The following is a 7,928-nucleotide window of genomic DNA, read 5'->3' as shown; positions in this document are numbered from 1 at the left end:
AGGAAATGATAACATGGGCATCCTTTCCATCAATATATATATAACCAATACCTACGACCTCGTGACAAAGCATGACTTAATCCCAAAAGATAATATAAAACTTGTACTATTCGTCGCAACAAGGAGAAGTCATAGTTTGAGCGCAATAAGCACCTGAAAGATTCGTAAGACTTCGTTTCGTAAGAGTGATTAGTTTGAATAAGATTATTCATTATATATTTTTTTAGCAAATGATATAATTTATACTAATAGGCCTCAGAATAAATTAGTAAGAATGTGATTCAAATTCGTCTGGTAAGACATCTTATTTACAAGTGAAAAAGAATAAGCATTTGAAGGGTAATTGTGTTAGAAGGTTTACCTTTAATTTTATTGACCAAAGACTTTCCCACAATTTTCCCCAAGGACCAAACTATGTGCCACAAATGGTGGATTAGGTTGACTTCCATAGTCTAAGACCTAACTCTGTCCCCGGAAATGGTAGTTAAGTTGGGAATTGGATCCATTCCAGACCTTAGTGTCCGGAACTTAAGGATTAACTTATCTGGATCACACAAATTGAATTCAACGGTCTTCATTAACTCATTTCTCTAGCTCACCACACACAAACCAACAACCCTGATTTCTTATACACACTAATCAGCGGTTCAGATGGATTGATTCTTAGGTTCCGGACACTAAGGTAAGGAACGAATCAATTTCCATAGTCTAACGTGTTAGACCAAGTCAGACTTATCAAATCCAACGCTAGTTCAAACTCTTCAGCTGGATATTCTAAAGTTCAACCGTTACCCAAGGACAAGTCTGTTAGATCTAGGTTTCTTTTCAATGTTTCTGAACCTAAGTCTGATAGCTTTGTATTATTTGAAATTCAAAACCCTTTTGTAATCTGTACATTGATATACATACAAGCAACCCATATATGGGTATGCAAATTCATCTGAAAACCATAGTGTTCTAAGTTTTACATGGTATTAGAACCTTTCTGGCTAACGACCAGAAAAAATCCTCTTTCTTTTTTCTTTTTTCTTTTTTTTATTTTTTATTTTTGCGCCCATGATCACCTTCCAAATGGAAGTCCAACTACTCACAACTCATTAAAGCCAAAAAAAATTCGATGGTGAGACTCACCCGTTATTCTGGTAGTATTCTAAGGAAATAGAACACAAAGGGGTAAACGGATATGCACATTTTCATGATTCTTTAAATGACAAAAAATGAAACAAATACATGTTACCTAATGAACTAAACAAGTTCCACTAACTTCCAACATCCTTCAATAAAAGAGTAACCTTGCCTATTATTAAGTACACCAAATTACCAATGGAAGTTCGAAGCCTATACCGGTCAGAGTTTGTCAGGGAGAACGGCAGGTTGAGAATGCGGGACGGTGCTTCCACCAGAAGAAAGACCAAGAGACGCACAGCTTTTGTGTAAAACACTGTGGCACTTTCCATGTCACCCATGAGTTCATCGACCTGCCAGACATACGGGGAAAACCAATTTATAAATGAATGGCATGTCCCCAAATATGAGAAAAGCAACTTACTACTGGGAACATGTTTACCGATGTCAAATATCCCAACCCAATAAGACAGTGTCATTAACTTTTTGGACGACACGCCACCATAGCGTGTAGTCGTTTAGAGAAGAGTTGTTTATCCTATATTCATTCATTCTCACATCGACTCATGATTTCTCAAACTCCAAACAAGTAAATCTGTCTAACTTGCGCATGATCTCCTCTCACAATCTCCTATTACGTACGATAAATTTGGATGCGTGGCCGCTATTGGTTACGTACCAAATGATACAGTTGATATTCTACTTTGCACTAATATCAACGGTAAGAATTAGAGACTCACTCTAGTGTTGTGCGGAAGCGTCAACCAAGTGTGAGTGAAAAATAAACCACAATAACTGACAAAAGATAAATGGAACAATACCAACAAGAACACCAAGATTTATACTGGTTCGGCAATGCCTACATCCAGTTTGGAGACGACGGAGTATTCCACTATAATCAATGAGAACATACAATAGTGTTTATCACTCAATTTCCCAAAGACCCGAATAACCCCAAGCTCACACACTTACAATAGGAAGAGAAAACCAAAAATACAAAGCAAGACAATTTGAGAAAATTCTTCTCTATGCCAAATGGCTTCTTGCTATTTTTCTCTCTTCCTTTCTCCTTGGTGTTTTTGAGTTATGCCTACACCTCCTTTTATAGGCCAAAGGCCTCTCATCAAGTCAAAAGAATTAGGCATAATTGCATTCATTCTTTGACCACAAATTAGGCATAAGAGCATCCATTTTATTTCCCACATGTAGCATACCAACCATCAATTTTGACCACAAAAGTAGCCAACAACATTTGTTGGTTTTAGACTACTTGTTTGAGCCAATAATCAACAATCTCCACCTTGGCGCAAACCCTCTAAGTAGAACTTCCAATAGTCGTCTCCCACTCCCCCATGGGGCAATCAACAAATTTTACAAATGCCAATCAAGTCTAAGCAGTGCTTAAACTTGAGCAACGAAACTGGCTTTGTTAACATATCCGCAGGATTGTCAGCGGTCCCAATCTTCTGAAGAAGAATATCTCCCTCGTCAATAATCTCACGAACAAAATGGAACCTCACGTCAATGTGTTTCGTACGTGCATGATGAACTTGATTCTTTGCTAAATGAATAGCACTCTGACTGTCGCAATGAACATCCACATGGTCTTGTTGAACCCCTAAGTCATTAAGCAACCCTTGAAGCCAGATGGCTTCCTTTATAGCTTCTGTTACAGCCATGTATTCTGCCTCAGTAGTTGACAAAGCAATTGTAGATTGCAGAGTCGACCTCCAACTTACTGGACCTCCAGCAATAGTGAATACAAAACCTGTAGTGGATCTACGCTTGTCCAAATCACCTGCGTAATCAGAATCCACATATCCAACAACACATTGACCAGTAATTTTATCCTGCTGGAACAATAAACCAACATCCACAGTACCCAGAATATACCGTAGAATCCATTTCACAGCTTCCCAATGCCCTTTTCCTGGATTATGCATATATCTACTAACAATACTAACAGCTTGTGAAATATCAGGCCTAGTACACACCATAGCATACATCAAACTACCAACAACATTTGCATAAGGAATTTGAGCCATGTACTGTCTTTCTTCAACAGTTTTAGGAGACATAGAAGCACTAAGTTTGAAATGAGGGGCAAGAGGTATACTAACCGGTTTTGAATTTTCATTCATCCTGAAACGTTGTAGTACCTTCTTCAAATACTGCTTCTGACACAAACTAATCTTGCCCTTCGGTCTATCTCTTTCAATTTCCATACCTAGTATCTTCCGAGCTTCTCCCAAGTCCTTCATCTCAAATTCATTACTCAGTTGAGTCTTCAACCTTTCAATCTCCACTTTGCTCTTACATGCTATAAGCATATCATCAACATATAAAAGCAGATAAATGAAGGTTCCATCTTGTAGTTTGCGAAAGTATACACAATGGTCATAGTGACTTCTTGTGTACTTTTGTCCGATCATAAATCGATCAAATCGCTTGTACCATTGTCTTGGAGACTGCTTCAAGCCATACAATGATTTTTCCAATTTGCAAACCCAATTTTCCTTTCCAGCAACCTTAAAACCTTCTGGCTGAGACATATAAATCTCTTCCTCCAAATCACCATGTAAGAACGCAGTCTTGACATCAAGTTGGGCCAACTCAAGATCAAACTGCACAACCAAAGCCAACAGAATACGAATAGAAGTATGTTTTACTACAGGAGAAAATACCTCATTGTAGTCAATGCCTTCTTTCTGAGCATAGCCTTTAGCTACCAATCTGGCTTTGAATCTTACATTGTCTTTTCCCAAAGATTCCATCTTTTTGGCATACACCCATTTACAACCAATTTCTTTCTTCCCCTTTGGTAACTGAACCAGCTTCCAAGTCTTATTTTTATGAAGAGATTTCATCTCCTCATCCATAGATTTCTTCCACAACACGTACTCTGAACTCATGACAGCTTCTTTGTAGGTGGATGGAATATCATCTTCAATAACGGGAAGTGCATATGCCACAATATCAGTAAATCGAGCAGGCTTTCGAATTTCCCTTCTCGATCTTCTGGTTGCAATATAGTCTTGTTGCTGTGGAGGCTCTTGGGTAGGTGCCTCCTCTTCATCATCCTCGTCCTCATCATCATGATTAACTGTAGGACTAGTGTCTGTAACATCAGACCTTACTGGAACAACTGGAGTCTTCAGTAACTCCACCTGCTTTGAGCTACTCATGGTCTCGGTTGTTTCAGTTTCACCTTCATGCTTGTTCTGATTAACCATAGCAGCCTCATCAAAGGTCACATTTCTGCTTACAACAAATTTCTTCTCATCTGGACACCAGAGTCGGTATCCCTTCACGCCAGTGCTAAAGCCCATAAATAGAGCTTTCTTTGCTCTTGGATCCAACTTGCTTTCTCTGACATGATAGTAAGCAGGACAACCAAATATGTGTAAGAACTTGTAATCAGTACAAGGTTTACCAGACCATACCTCCATGGGCGTTTTGCCCTCATTCGCAGCAGCTGGCAATCGATTAATGAGATGGCTTGCATAAGTAATTGCCTCAGCCCAAAACGCCTTGCCTAATCCAGCATTAGACAACATACACCGAACTTTCTCAAGCAAAGTACGGTTCATGCGCTCCGCCACCCCATTCTGTTGCGGTGTCTCCCTAACCGTGAAGTGCCTCACAATACCCTCATCTTGACAAACTTTCAAGAAAGGATCAGACTTATATTCACCCCCATTGTCTGATCTGAGAGTCTTGATCTTTCGACCGCTTTGCGTTTCAATCATCTTTTTCCACTTCAGGAATATCTTCAAGACTTCATCTTTACGCTTCATGGTGTACACCCATATTCTTCTAGAGAAGTCATCAACAAATGAGACAAAATAATGGCTACCTCCCCAAGATGCATTCTTGGAAGGTCCCCAAACATCAGTGTGAACATAATCAAGAATGCCTTTAGTGTGGTGAATAGCAGTGCCAAATTTTACTCTAGTTTGCTTACCCAACACACAATGCTCACAGAATTCCAATTTGCATGCCTTTGCACCTTTCAATAAGCCTTGCTTCACCAATCCTTGCAACGCTTTTTCACCAGCATGCCCAAAACGCATATGCCATAACCTCGTGGTGTCTGTGCTATCTGCGTCAGCAGCTTCGGTGACAGCTGCTTCACCAATAACTGTACTCCCCTTCAAGAAATACAAGTTATTTCGTCTTGTACCTTTCATCACCACCAGTGCCCCGTAAACAGCTTTAAGAACTCCACCCTTCATGGTGATCTTGAGACCCTTGGATTCCAATGCACCCAGTAAGATAAGATTTTTCTTCATATCCGGTACATACCGAACATCACTTAATTCTCTGACTGTTCCATCATGCATCTTCAAACAGATTTTGCCTATCCCTTGTGTTTTGCAGGCATTATCATTACCCATCAAAACAACTCCACCATCCAGCTCCTCGAAGCTAGAAAACCATTCTCGAATGGGACATATATGATAGGTGCAACCTGAATCCAAAATCCACTCCTTGGAGTGACCATCAGCAGATGAACTAGTCAAAGCAAACTCGAAATCATCATCTCCAGATTTTGCAATATTTGCTTCAGAACCCGCTTTCTCTTTGTTCTTCAATTTGGGGCAGTCTCTCTTCCAATGACCCTTTTGGCGGCAAAAGGCACATTCATCTTTAGCAGGAAACTTCCCTCGTGACTTTGAACGAGATTTTCCCCGCTTCACATATTTTCTTTCCACTGTTCGACCCCTTGCAACAAGTGCCTCGGTTTGTGAATTGTGAGTCTTTAGTTCCTTCTTTCGACACTCATGATTCACCAATGCCGCAGACACCTCATCAAGTTTCACCTCGGATTTTCCATACAACAAAGTAGTTGTCAAATGATCATAATCATCAGGCAATGAATTTAACAAACATAGTGCCTTGTCCTCGTCAGGAATTTTCACATCAAGGTTTGCTAAATCAGCAAGTATTTTATTATAATCATTGAGGTGTTCATGCATAGAAATACCTGGACGATACTGAAATCGGAAGAGTCGCTTCTTCAAGAAAAGCCGATTTTCTGCGCTCTTGGTCATATACTTCTCCTCCAATTTTGTCCATAACTCCTTAGCAGAAGTTTCCTTCATATACGGGTATTTCAACTCCTTATCAAGGAACGATCGAATAGCAGCACAAGCATGAAGATTAATTCGTGTCCACTGCTTGTCATCAATATCTTCTGGTTTCTCTTCCAGAACCATATCCAACTCTTGTTGATACAAGACATCCATAACTTCACATTGCCACATACCAAAATTATTAGAGCCATTGAATTTATCAACCTCTAACCTTGTAGTAGCAATTTGATGTCTATTGGATGTAGATGCCGACGAAGACGATGCCGACTCCTTCCCCTTCACAGATTCATCTTTATCTCCAGCCATCTACTCGGCACTATTCACGGGACTGTAGCGCCAACAAATTTTTCACTCCCACGAGAACGCCTAGTCGAAACACTAGGCTCTGATACCACTTGTTGTGCGGAAGCGTCAACCAAGTGTGAGTGAAAAATAAACCACAATAACTGACAAAAGATAAATGGAACAATACCAACAAGAACACCAAGATTTATACTGGTTCGGCAATGCCTACATCCAGTTTGGAGACGACGGAGTATTCCACTATAATCAATGAGAACATACAATAGTGTTTATCACTCAATTTCCCAAAGACCCGAATAACCCCAAGCTCACACACTTACAATAGGAAGAGAAAACCAAAAATACAAAGCAAGACAATTTGAGAAAATTCTTCTCTATGCCAAATGGCTTCTTGCTATTTTTCTCTCTTCCTTTCTCCTTGGTGTTTTTGAGTTATGCCTACACCTCCTTTTATAGGCCAAAGGCCTCTCATCAAGTCAAAAGAATTAGGCATAATTGCATTCATTCTTTGACCACAAATTAGGCATAAGAGCATCCATTTTATTTCCCACATGTAGCATACCAACCATCAATTTTGACCACAAAAGTAGCCAACAACATTTGTTGGTTTTAGACTACTTGTTTGAGCCAATAATCAACATCTAGGATCTATTTGGGAGCACATTAGCTCTAGCTTATCAGGCAGCAGCATTGACAGCACCTGAAGGGACTTTGTCCTCCACGTTCTCACCAGTTCAACCAAAATAACAAAATGCGGATTTAATTCCTTAACGATCATAATATAGTTGTTTAACACTGTCATAGATTCATAGGGTTCTCGTGACTCAACAAAAGAATGAGGAGTTTGTGGACGCCCATGGCAGGTTAGGGAAAATTCTTTAGACCAGGAGAGATGGTCTTATGCCAGTCTGAACCATAAGGTATTCTTCTTGCCTTGAGAATGAACTTCAACAGAATCTTGTCTTTAAATTATTTTTTTCGCATTTGTTTGGACCATTATGCTAAATTTTCTTCGAAATAGGAGTAGCTTATAATTATACCTGTGAATAGCTTTGACATCCCAAAGTCTGCCACCTTAGGTTCAAGCTGATCATCTAACAGTATGTTTTGAGGCTTTACATCGCAGTGGAGCACCCACTCTAGGCTCTCCTCATGTAAATACGACAAACCCTTTGCAGTGCCTAGCCCAATCTTGTATCTCTGCTCCAATCCTAGTTCCACATCTGAGAACAATCCAATGATCCATTCTCAAGATCTCATAGACAATAAGCTTATGCTGATTATCCGGCGGAAACCTCACAGTGATTGATATTCCCTATCAAAGTCACCTCTGCCCAAAACTCTGCATCTCCTTGCAAGACACCATCTAGTCTCTTCACAGCTACAACTCTTTCATCAACTAGA

The 7,928-nt window shown here is 39.9% G+C and overlaps 1 pseudogene across 1 annotated transcript in view; it reads right to left on the bottom strand.

The window, feature by feature from the left end:
• Window positions 1–1,021: 1,021 nt before the first annotated feature.
• The window catches only part of LOC148697554 (putative receptor protein kinase ZmPK1), a 27,466-nt pseudogene continuing 20,559 nt past the window's right edge, over window positions 1,022–7,928 (bottom strand). Inside the window, exons 2-3 of the transcript XR_015961701.1 lie at window positions 7,164–7,928; window positions 1,022–1,864 (exon numbers count right to left, since the gene is read on the bottom strand). The exon at window positions 7,164–7,928 is cut by the window's right edge and continues 1,052 nt beyond it. The product of XR_015961701.1 is annotated as a putative receptor protein kinase ZmPK1 (transcript). The remainder of the gene's footprint in view (window positions 1,865–7,163) is intronic.

The sequence above is a fragment of the Pyrus communis genome, chromosome 4 (genome assembly GCF_041283825.1).
Source record: "Pyrus communis isolate YQ-2024b chromosome 4, ASM4128382v1, whole genome shotgun sequence".
Lineage (NCBI taxonomy): Eukaryota > Viridiplantae > Streptophyta > Magnoliopsida > Rosales > Rosaceae > Pyrus > Pyrus communis.
This window is presented reverse-complemented; position numbering and strand designations above follow the sequence as displayed.